Raw genomic sequence first — 12,796 nt, forward strand, 5'->3', positions numbered from 1 at the left:
ATCCTGCACCGCTGTTTGCTTTTTCACAAGAGCAGATGAGAGCGCACCGTTCCCAGCGGCACTGCAGTACCGGGTCGATGCTTGGAGTGAACGGAGCAAGCTCCTTTTTCAACTCCTATTGATAAAAATCCATTTAATATGTAGTCCTTGCATAGACATATAACATATTAAACTGATAAGTACAGATACTACACTTGATCTTAGCCAAAATGCCGAGAAGCGATAACTGTCCACTGGTTCACGTCCGAGGGCCCTTCCTGGCACAATGCGCACTTGTAGCGGTGTTCGTTTTATGGCCATAGTGTCACTTTGCACCTCCGCCCACCCGCTGCACTGAGCACTCTTCAGCCCTTTTAAATGGTATAACTTTACACTACCGCACGCTCCAGCGAGCACCATTCAAGCAACATCGGCACAGTCGCAACAAGTGAGGCGACTCTACTCAGAGAAGTCACTCTGCACAGTAACAAGATTTCTTTTGCACAGACAGAAAGAGCTTCACCCGCAAAGGTAAAGCCTGCCAAAAATAGAAACAATTCATTAGTGCTGCTCTACACGGAAGTCTTTAGTAAAAGGCGAAAGACTTGTACATTATGAAGAGAAACCAGTGTATGATTATCCATCACTGCGGGAGCAGGGCATCAGGCTAGTTGGCATAGCCACCTTCCCCATGGTGAGCTTTGCTTGGTTGAGACGCTTGCTCCCCCCCCTTGCTCCTCGGCTGACCAAGTAGGAACAATCGGGCCATATTCGATGGCTGCCTTGTCTTTTACTCTGTGCAAAAGACAAGGCAGCCACAAACAACACGGGAACACCGTGTTGAGGCTTTGATCTGACTGCTCATTCGGTGTCGCGTTTCTTTCAAGCAATTCTCCCAGTTAGCCCGCACTCGGCTCGCTCCCAGAACCGTGTTAAAGTCTGCTTCGCATTCACTCTCTTTTATCAGCAGATTAAAAGAAAGTTTCATCTTAGGCTCCCTGAAACTTCCATCCTGCACCGCTGTTTGCTTTTTCACAAGAGCAGAGGAGAGCGCACCGTTCCCAGCGGCACTGCAGTACCGGGTCGATGCTTGGAGTGAACGGAGCAAGCTCCTTTTTCAACTCCTATTGATACAAATCCATTTAATATGTAGTCTCGCATAGAGGACATATCAGACATTAAACTGATAAGAACAGATACTACACTTGATCTTAGCCAAAAGGCCGAGAAGCGATAACTGTCCACTGGTTCACGTCCGAGGGCCCTTCCTGGCACAATGCGCACTTGTAGCGGTGTTCTTTTTATGGCCATAGTGTCACTTTGCACCTCCGCCCACCCGCTGCACTGAGCACTCTTCAGCCCTTTTAAATGGTATAACTTTACACTACCACACGCTCCAGCGAGCACCATTCAAGCAACATCGGCACAGTCGCAACAAGTGAGGCGACTCTACTCAGAGAAGTCACTCTGCACAGTAACAAGATTTCTTTTGCACAGACAGAAAGGGCTTCATCCGCAAAGGTAAAGCCTGCCAAAAATAGAAACAACTCATTAGTGCTGCTCAACGTTGTACTTTGCAGTAAAAGAAAGAGCAAATCTAAAGTTTCAGGAATCCGAGAATAAGCTTACTTTCATGAGTTCTTCACGATTTCGGATTTTGCTATAAAATGAATTCCTTCACTCAAACTAAATTAAAACTGCTAAACCGCTAATCTGTTACATACAAGGCAGATGTCAAATTCACCGAAATAGGATCTAAGGGTATTTGGCCAATCGAGCTGTAGCAGCTTCGGTAAAAGAGTATAAGTTGAAGAGTTTGTCAATAAAGGTGTGCGCACACATAGTGAGTTGTAGGAAAATAGGCAGGGAGCAATGCCGGCTGGGGTATATGTTCTTGTATGTTGTCTGACTGTTTGATTTGAATGTGTTGTGTAAGTGTCCTGTTGAATGTTACATGTTTGGGCTTTGACACGCTTCACTGTGGTTGTTAACTGTGTGGTGTGTCCTGAAATGTTATATGTTTGGGCTGTGTGACATGCTTAATGCTTTTCAGTAGCAACCCACTTATTCATATATAGCAACTGACAACATAAGAAGTCCGGACATACTTTGATAGTAGTTGTAGAAGTATCCTTATTGATAATAGATAAACTAATTCATAGTGATAGAACAGTAGATGAACAGGTGCCTGCACATGTCTCATGAAAATAAAATGGGTGTATGATTGCTGACGGCAGAGCAATACTGCCAAACTTATGAGTTCTTGTGGCAAACTTGATTCAGTGTCTTGACGTGTATACGCTGTTTCGCTGACTTGTCACAAGAAACAAAGTGTGTTTGATAAGATCCGACCATTTTATTACGGGAGGATCAGTATGTATGGATTCTGATGTGACTGATAAACCCATTCGTATCTTAAGCATAATCTAATACGTGAGACAACGCCCTGGCACACAATCAAAAAAAAAAAGAGAGAGAGCGGTTTTGTGTCCCCACAGTCCATAATGTAGAAAAGAGAGAAAAAAGCCTTTCTGATTTGGTGTGTGTGCTCACAGTGCAGAGTGTAGAGAAAAGAGAGAAAAGAAAGCCGTTTTGGTGTCACGGGTGTTGTGACTTACACACACACATTTCTGAATTGAGAAAGGAAATTATTTTAGAGAAAGCACTAGAGTTTAGATCCCACATTTGTTGATAGGCATTCATTTAATTTTTCTTTTAATCAGTTTTAAAGTGAATACTAACTGAGAAATGAAAAAGGTGAAGAGTTTAGAAGCTTGGTTCAAGAGCAAAACTTGGTTTATGATCAGCTGAGTCTCTAAACAGAACAGCAAAGGGCTTCATCGAACATTTAAAAAAGATTCAGATTGTTAGAATATCCAGAATTTATAGGAATGGTGGTGATTACTCTTATTTTCTAGAATGGAAATAACTGCACCATGTCTGTTTTATGAATTTAAGGGGCTAAAAAGTTTTGTTCTCGTTTTTCTATGATTAACCGAATGTATGTGAGAGTCCAAACAGACAGAAGGGTTACGGCCGAGCGCTGGACCTTCCAAAAAAGATGAGACAGGCTGGACCTGTGCCATACTAGTTAAGACCTGCCTGTGGATAACAGGTTCTTTAAACTCTCACACACACAAACTCACACACGTTCGCACACATACAGAGATGTGCTACACTTAATCCATCCACACTGCTACCTACCCCACAGATGGAAAGCCTCATGATTGCATGTCAGAAATAACCATCAGTGTTTTACCCAGGCCAGACTTAACTGATATACGTTATGAAAATGCAGAAATAACTATATTTATTCAACAGGTCAAGCAAAAAACCCTGATGGCACAAATGCTACAGGATTTGCAGTAGTAACAGAAACTGAAGTTTTCTTAAAACAACCACTACCAAAAAATTACTCTGTTCAAGCAGTCGAATTGGTAGCTTTAACTGAAGCTTGTAAATTAAATAACAAAAAGGTTGTTAACGTTTACACTGACAGTCAGTATGCCTTCTCAACTGTACATGTGTTAACACATTATTGGAAAAACAGGTATGTTGACATCCACAGCTAAATGTATAAACTACAAATATTTTAGCATTATTGGATGTTATTCAATTGCCATCTACAATAGACTCGTATGAATGACCGGAAGGAAAACCATACTGCCAAAGAATTTGTTTAAATATGCTGCAGTATTGAGCCACGGACCATGTCATGTCTCAACAGGAGGGATGGAAGCAATAATGAACAAGGTTTTTACAGCATATGGTTTTACTAATTATTGAATTTTTTTTTTTAGAATAAATAAATGAATAAAGTTTTGTCTAGCAGGTCAAATATGTGCAAAATACATTCCACAGGGCAATCTAAGACCAAAACGAAGATAATTCCCTAAGCCAGTGTATCTTTTTCAACATATTTGTTTGGATTTCATTATTGTGTAGATTTCATTGAACTAAATTAATGTTAAGGGAAACGATTCTGCTCAGTGACAACAGAGGTTTTTACCAAATGGTCTGAAATATTTCCATGTGCACAAGCAGATGCACTCTCAGTAGCAAAATCACGCGTAAAATAACTCATTTCTAGATTTGAAATACCTGAAAAGATCTTCAGTGATAATTTGACACACTTTGTAAACTATGTCATCTCACTGATGGCAAAGAACTTAAAATAGATCTTAGAAACCACTGTGATATAGAAGGTTTCGCTAACACATTGGAATTGTTTTACTATTTACATATGCATGTGCAGTGAAGAATTGCTTGCTGCTGATAAATGCAAAGAAGAACAGCTTACACATAGATGCTCACATATAGGCTGCTGAATGCAATGAAGACCTGCTTATCCAGTAAATTTCAATGTCAATGTGTGTTGGAAAAATTATATAGTTATACTATGACAGAAGAGTCCCTCCATCTGTTCACCTTCTATGATTCAAGCAAAAGAGTTTTGACTCTGGTACTAGTCTTTCCCATAATATTAACTGGTGAGAAGCACCTCTTATGTTCCTTCCCATAACAAGGAATGGGGAGAGAAGCACCTTTCCCCATAACATTGAATGTTCCTTCCCATAATAATGAATGGTGAGAAAAGCGCCTTTTCTCATAACATTGTGTGATCAGCAAGCATAAACAACATAAATAGCTGGAGCACCATTTGGTCGGGAGACAACTCTGAGCGGTCTTCCCGACAGGTTGTGTGGATTTGTGCGGACTTGTCTCTTTCTTGCAAGAAATAAATGTTTTGTGTTAATTAATCGTATCCAGCGACTCTGAGCCTAATTTTACAGAGAATTTTTCTAACATAATGGTCCTTCGAGCCGGATTCTAAGTCCTTTCCACCTTCCAGAATCGGAGCTGAAACCGTGCACGGGGGAGTCCAGGATTCCTAACTGAAGTCCTCTCAGCACAGTTTCTGATAGAGGCCGGCTGCCACTGGCTGGAGGAAAGGTGACAGAATCTATTTTTGAATCAGTGGACAGACTCGCTGGATTCTTCGTTGTTTAACTTACCAATGGATTTATGGTAAGGAACCCTTTGTATTACTATTGTTGGTTGGAAATAGTGTGATTATTAGGGAAAATTTTGATTAACTAGCAATTGATATAAAATGGTGCTCCAGTTATAGTCATAGAAAATGGAGGCCTTTAAATAGATTGAGTCGTTGTTATTTTCCTAAGAATATTACTATTTCGAATGCAACCTAGTAAAGAAGCCTTTTAACTGATAACTGTGTATAAGTTATGTTGGAACACTCACAATTGAAGCAGTCAGAAAACGTTAGCCTTTTAACTGGTAACCGTGTCTAGGTTGTGTTGGATTAACCCATAAAAGAAGCAGTCAGAAAAGGTCAGCCTTTTAACTGGTAACTGTGTATAGGATTAACCCATAGAAACCTAATAGCGGTCAGAAAAGGTCATCTTTTTAACTGGTAACTGTGTGTAAATTGTGCTGGATGAACCCATAAAAGAAGCAGTCAGAAAAGGTGAGGCAAAGGAAAAAAGCCTTTTAACTGGTACCTGTATGTTGTGTTGGATAACCCACAAATGAAACGATCAGAAAATGTCAGCCTTTTAACTGGTAACCGTGTGTAGTGGTGGGATTAACCAAGGACAACAAAAATGCAGTCAGAAAAGGTTAGTCCATAGTCTGTGTGAGAAGACTACAGGAATAAATAACTCCGCGCAGTGCGTTAGAAAACGGAATCTTTCTTAAGAGAGTTTGCGATGAAAGATCGCAAGTTTTAAATCCATGTTAGTTTTTGTTAGTGTTATACGTCTAATCGTTTGTTTGTTAAAGGGGCTGGTTGTTAAATTGTTTGTTTGTCGAATTGTTTGTTAAAGTCTTTGCTGCAGTGTTGTTTTATTTGCTATGTATGTATGGGAGTAAAACAGCTGTGTGTGTGTGTGTGTATTGTTGCTGAAGGTATAGGTCATTGTTGAACTGTTGCTTTGTGATAGAATTGTTGGTTTGCTAAAAGGGCTGGTTGCTGAATTATTTGTTTGTTAAATTGTGATTTTTTCCTTCTTTGCTACAGTGTTGTTTTATTTGCTATGTATGTATAAGAGTGAAACAGCTGCTGGTGTGTGATGTTGTTGATGGTGACGACAGAAAAAATGTATTACTGACTAATTTAGTTGAAGTGAACATTGGAATCTGGTTGTTGCTCGTGACATAACGACAGAAGTAGTGTTTCATTCGGTAGTACTCAAAATAACTCCACTGAAAATTGATTAGCTGCAAAAGGACAGTATGGGAAATACCTGTTTTAAAGCTAACCGGGAGTTAAGTGGGAGTGCTAAAATCATGTTTCAGAAAAAATCCGATAATATTGAATACTTAGAGAGATGAGAAAATAAATTTGGGTTTGAGGGAGAATTGAACATGGTAAAATTGTCCAATCCTAGAGAAGGGGAAGACAAAAGTAATGTACAAAGTAAATCTAGTTAAAAAAAAACACAACAAAAAAAAAAAAAAAGAACAACAAGGATTAGAGCTAGACATTTGTACAAGTTTGTGTATTAAGATTTAACAGCTCTCTTAAAGAGTTAAAGTTCAGAAGATCTCAGACAAACAAACAGATCATTTCAAATCTTTACTCCTTTCACAGGAAAAACTATCTGAGCAAAAGATGTTTTACAACCTGTGATTTTTATAAATTCCATATCAAACCTGCCATTCTTAGGCAAAGTCCTAGGAAAAGTTGTATACCAACAGCTTTCTGACTTTTTCCTGTCTAACAATGCTTTTGATACTTTCATCTCACAGTATGTGTTTAACTGAGAGATGAAACAACAAGACAGAGAGTGGGGAGGGTCTTTGTGCCATATTCAGGGCCAATATACCCACTCACAAGATAAAACATTTATTTTTGTCTTTAATTCGAGCATGTGTCATTTAAAAAGGGAGATAAAATGATCTTAAATACTTTGTCTCACCGCAGAATGATTTTATTGATGATTTTACTGGAATTTCTTTAAATTGTGTGCACTGCTGTTGACTGTTTAATCATAACAGGGGACTTGAAGGTGCACATAGATGTAGGCCATAATAAGCAAGCTAAAGAACTCACTGCTGTCTTTGAAATGTTTGGTCTAACTCAGTGTGTGACTTTGCATAGATGAAGAGAGAGTTATTTTCTGAAATCATAAAAAAAACTGCAGTAACAACTCTCATGTCTTGCTTGCTACAGTAAACAGATTAACAAACCCTCCAGGTTGCATTTAGAACTCATTTCTACATATAAGGGTAATGAAGTCGGAATATTCTTTAATGACAAAGTTCAAGGCATTAAAAAATGAAATAATTTCCACCTGAAGCAGGTCTGAGACCAGACAGTCAAACCCTTCAGGTGCAGATGATTTTCAAGCCAAACTGAAACATTTTCTAAATTTGAGATTAGCTCTTCTGCAACAAAATCATAAGTGTATCAGAAACATAAGCCGAAAATAGAGAATTTAACATATTAATGTTAAGTAATGCTATGGTTAAGTAATGCTTCATTACTTCTGATTGACTAACTTCCCTAAAACTTATGAACTGACATCATATTCATCAGAGATTAAAGCATTTATCTCACAGAATGGGTTAAAGTGAGTATTAGTATATATATATAGATATATAAATATATTTATATATTTTATATATAAAATATATTTTTTTTAAAAAACCAACACAGCAATGAAATATGCTATGTGAGTCAGATATCAAACAATAGCTTTCTTAAAGAGAAATTTAAAGACAGCTGCAATAAATCAGCGTAATATATGGAGTAATATATCAATACTATAAGCAGTTTCTAAGCCTGCAGATAAATATTAATTAAATTAAACAGAAAGGTGTGTGCATGTGTGTTCAACAGGTGCCAAACTAGATGGGTCAAATGCAGAGAGTAATTTTGTGTGACTTGTAACATGACAATAAACAGTCATCTTAATGTGTTTGCACAGCAATGGAATAAAGAGGGCATGCAGAGTAGCACTCTGACAACAAAAAGAAAAGGAAGAAAGGACTAAACTTTTTGTTGGAAGGGAGAGAAGCAACTATTTAGGTGATGAGGGAAAGCAAAAACACAGATCACAACAGGAGCAGAGACAGAGGAAGTAGAAGGAGAGACAGAGCAGGAGGCTGTGTGGAAGGAGGGGGCATTGGGCGAGGGACTGCAGGAGCAACAGTAAGATAGAGGAAGAGTTTGGGAGTCAGTTATGACTAGATAAGAAAAAAACAGGAGCTGTAACCAGGATAGAAGCAGAAAAGCCAGAAAAAGTGCTAAACTTAGAGGGAATTGAACTTATCTTATAGTATGACATCAAACCTGAGATTACATTGAATGTTTCCGGGACGGAGGTAACTTTTCTATGCGACACAGGTGCAACACGAACTGTAATCCATCCTGATGACATTCCGGGAGTTGAGGAATCCAAGGAAATTATTTGGGTCAAATCAGCAAATGGTAAGAGCCATCCTGAGCGTTTATTCTGAGAAACTGGATGCATATACTAGTCCATTAAATTGGACCACGCATGCAAAACCAAATATACACTTACAAGGACAGATCTGGAAGAATAAAGGTGCCATTTACTATGAAATGTAGAACTTATACTGCCAAAGAGTTTGTTTAAATATGCTTCAGTATCGAGCCATGGACTACGTCATGTCTCTACAGGAGGGAAGGTAGCAACAATGAACAAGGTTTTTGCAGTGTATGGTTTTAATTATAATAAAATCATAATATCATAATATGATAATAAAGAATTTTTGTCTAACATGTCAAATATGTGCAAAATATGATCCATACATATGGCCTAGGACCGGGACGAGGACAGTTCCCGGGGCCGGAGGACCCTTTTCAACACGTTTGTATAGATTTCATTGAATTAAATAAAGGGGTCTCCCTGGTGATTAGTGATGTTTTACCAAATGAAGTGAAGTATTTCCAAATGCACAGGCAGATGTACCCTCAACACTGGTGAATTAAATATTACCTAGATTTGGAATTCCTGAAAAATCTACAGTGATAACAGGGACGCACTTTGTAAACAACATTATCTTCCTGATGGCGAAGAACTTAAAAACAAAAAAGGATCTCAGAAACCACTGTGCAAGACTGAAGAAACTGGGAAGAATTGGGTTACTGTTTACCACTAGTAGTCCTAAACATACATATTACTCTAACTAGCACAGAATTAACTCTATTTGAGATGATGTATAATGTATGACCATTTTTACTACCACAGAACTATTCACCAGACATGATGAAGAAAGAGAAGAAACCTTAGCAGGATACATGGTTAAAATGTTAACAAGTAGAGAGATCTATTCTGTCTAGTGTCTGTTCCAGGTGACCCTGTGGAGGAATCTCTAAAACCTGGAGACTGGATCCTCATCAAAGTGATAAAGAAAGATAACTGCTCCAGCCCAAGGTGGGAAGGTTCATAGCAGGTACTGCTTACAGCACCCACAGCAGCTAAACTAATATATCCTGGATCCTCATCACACTATAAACCAGTAAGGCCACGACCTGCAGAAGTAGGGAAAGATTAGTTACCCACCACCGTTCTCTGAGGCATAAGTCTGACTACAAAGGGGAATTCTCTCAACAGGAGGGGGTTCGTCTCAACCTCAGTGAAGAAAACAACGGCTAAAATGAGAACATAGGGTGTGGCTAAAATAAGACAGGGATAGACAGACAGCAGCCGTGGCATCCATTCAGATTACCAGGATTTTGTAGGTTAAAAGGAACCAGTTGTGTATTGTTAATCATTATTCTTATTATCGTATTCCTAATTCTATGGGATTAAGCACAGATTAATAAAAAACTAAAAGATAATGCATTGAATCACCCTCAGACCCTTGACACAGACTGACCACAGAGATAGGAGGTCCTTCAGGTCCAACAGATAACTTGTCAACCTATTTTTTGTTGCAGGAATAGATGGGGTGGCTGACATTGACTTATGCTCAATTATTTTAAGAATCGCCAGTGTATCAGTTGGAATTTTGTTAGAATGTGTACAGCATGACAAAATAACCAATCTAATTGTATTGAATGTGCTAAAGCCAGAACATAAATTTAGAAATGAAGCATTACAATTGCATTACAATTGCATAATGAATATTTTGTACCTAACACAGAGCAATGTAAAACTCTCTCTTTGTTGTTCCCAGCAGTTAAGAAAAGAGATGTACTGCCCTCAGCGTTGGCTTATACGGGTAATTATATATGTTTCATCCACAGGGGTACAGGTAAGAATGTGGGTACACTCATGTCAGATTATTGTAAAAAAATCCATCAATGTCACTCAGGATGCAGGTAACTACTCAGCATCTTGGTTTCGGAACCAGACTTCCATGAGAGCAGACCTCTGGTGGCTGTGTGGGGATATGAAACTGAGGTCCGTCCTTCTGCCTAACTGGCAGCTGCACAATAGCCCAACTACAGATGCCTTTCCATCTGTTCCCTGTGGGGGACTTTAAGGCCTTGGGTGAGAAACTGCAATGTCTCAAGCGTTCAACTGCGTCTGGAGGTTCATTTGACAACAGAGTGTACCTGGATAGCATTGGAGTTCTGAGTCCCAGATGAATTTAAAGCTAGAAATCAAGTAACTACAGACTTTGAATCTTTTCTTTTCTGGTGGGCAACAATAAATAAAAATGTTTATTGGATAAATTACATCTACGAGGCATTGCTGAACAATTAAAATGTTTGGAACTTTATTCTGTTCCTTTATTCCTAACAATACTTCCGCAGATGGCAGAATCACAAAGAGGGACTCGCCTCACTCTCTGCAGAGCTGATAGAAAATCAACGACCCCTTCACTGACATGATGGAGAAGTGGTTTGGTCTCTGTCTGTTGTCACAGCCATAGTAGCCACCTGTGCTTGATGTTGTATCACATGCTTGACAGGACTGTCCCAAAGACTGATTGAAACCACCCTTACCTGCATAATGTATCAACAGATAGAGGGAGATGATGACAACGAGCTACACGTGGACGATGGAGACGATGATAACCTTTAAAGTTCAAAGTACTTTGAATGACCCCGAGTGAATTCTAAATGATTTCTCTAATGATTATTTTTGCGTTCATATGAAAGACCAATGAACATGGGAATTGGACCTAATAAAAGGCAATTCCTGAATGTAGAGCATTGTAAAGATGATATGTTGCTTCTTCCTGCTAACATTTGTCCACAGTTTGATGAACTGCATCAGCAGCAGAACCACTACAGGACTCAAAGTCAGGTAACTGAACAGGTTTCTGGAATTCTGGAATTCCCATCATGCCAAGATGATGGCGGAACAATCACAAATTTTTATCCACATGTGTACAAAAGGGTGGACGGTGAAGCTAAGCGCTCCACCCCAACTGAATGAAAAGCTGATTTGAAGAGTTCATTCCACCAAGTAACGTCTAACAATCTACAGCCTTCAACCACTGTATGGCTGAATTATATCCTGAAGTGTCCTAAAAGAGGATTAGTTAGGGAATAAGAGGTGGTAAAGACCTCTTCCGGGAAGTGAAGTGCTAGTAACCTCTCCTTCCAAGATAGCTTAGCAGTTCCAGACCCAGCCGGACTGATGTTCGGCCAGAAGCAGACGATTGCAGAGTGGACTGAATAAACTGCATTGTATTATTATTATTATTGTTTGACTGTTCTTGATTTTCATTTATTATTATTTTTCATTTTATTAATTTTTCCATTTAATATCAATTTCATATTATTTATTAATTGCATATAATCATATTTTCATTTATTATTCTTATTTTCATTTCATTAATTTTTTGTTTGTGTCATATTTCCATTTTTATTATTCCATTGTATTAATTTTGTCCATTAATCATTTAGTCATAGTTTTATTGTTTGTTTGTCCTTATTTCCATGTATTTTTGGTTGTATCCGTTTTGTGTTTGCTGGTCACACCTAGGTCCATCACCATTCATTGAAATTAACGGTTCGGAGTGTGACCTTTGATACTGAGTGAGTGACTAAGCGGTCGGTCGCCAAGGAGAGAATGGGGCCATAGGAGAATTTTCCCGTAAATAAAGCAAATGGGTTTTTCGCTCCTATGCACTGCGAACGATAGAAATACATTCAATGTTAATTGTACAGTTTTAATACTTCATAGCATAAACAGGAGGGAATGTTGGAAAAATTATATAGTTATACTATGACAGAAGAGTCCCTCCATCTGTTCACCTTCTATGATTCAAGCAAAAGAGTTTTGACTCTGGTACTAGTCTTTCCCATAATATTAACTGGTGAGAAGCACCTCTTATGTTCCTTCCCATAACAAGGAATGGGGAGAGAAGCACCTTTCCCCATAACATTGAATGTTCCTTCCCATAATAATGAATGGTGAGAAAAGCGCCTTTTCTCATAACATTGTGTGATCAGCAAGCATAAACAACATAAATAGCTGGAGCACCATTTGGTCGGGAGACAACTCTGAGCGGTCTTCCCGACAGGTTGTGTGGATTTGTGCGGACTTGTCTCTTTCTTGCAAGAAATAAATGTTTTGTGTTAATTAATCGTATCCAGCGACTCTGAGCCTAATTTTACAGAGAATTTTTCTAACAATGTGTAATATTCAATTAGGATTTGCAAAACAGTGAAGTTAAACAATGAATGGGTCCATAGTCGGTATGAGAAGACTACAGGAATATTTACCTGGGTGTACGTTCAAACAGAGATGAGAAAATTGCGATAAATTATTGTTTGTTTGTTTGTTAGTATGTATATGAATGTTATGTGTATAAACTGTGTTGAGTTGTAGTTACTCAGTAGTGTCTCAGTGAAACAACCGACGGG

The 12,796-nt window shown here is 38.6% G+C and overlaps 3 non-coding genes across 3 annotated transcripts; all 3 read right to left on the bottom strand.

Moving 5' to 3' along the window:
• Positions 1-36: 36 nt before the first annotated feature.
• Positions 37-224, bottom strand: LOC140286435 (U2 spliceosomal RNA). The gene has a single exon (XR_011911247.1). It is a non-coding gene; the product is annotated as a U2 spliceosomal RNA (small nuclear RNA).
• A 275-nt stretch (positions 225-499) lies between these two features.
• Positions 500-613, bottom strand: LOC140286443 (U5 spliceosomal RNA). Its single transcript, XR_011911250.1, has one exon. It is a non-coding gene; the product is annotated as a U5 spliceosomal RNA (small nuclear RNA).
• A 411-nt stretch (positions 614-1,024) lies between these two features.
• LOC140286445 (U2 spliceosomal RNA) lies at positions 1,025-1,214 on the bottom strand. The gene has a single exon (XR_011911252.1). It is a non-coding gene; the product is annotated as a U2 spliceosomal RNA (small nuclear RNA).
• Positions 1,215-12,796: the final 11,582 nt, after the last annotated feature.

The sequence above is a fragment of the Leuresthes tenuis genome, unplaced genomic scaffold, assembly GCF_036924035.1.
Source record: "Leuresthes tenuis unplaced genomic scaffold, fLeuTen1.0.hap1 SCAF_94, whole genome shotgun sequence".
Taxonomy (NCBI): domain Eukaryota; kingdom Metazoa; phylum Chordata; class Actinopteri; order Atheriniformes; family Atherinopsidae; genus Leuresthes; species Leuresthes tenuis.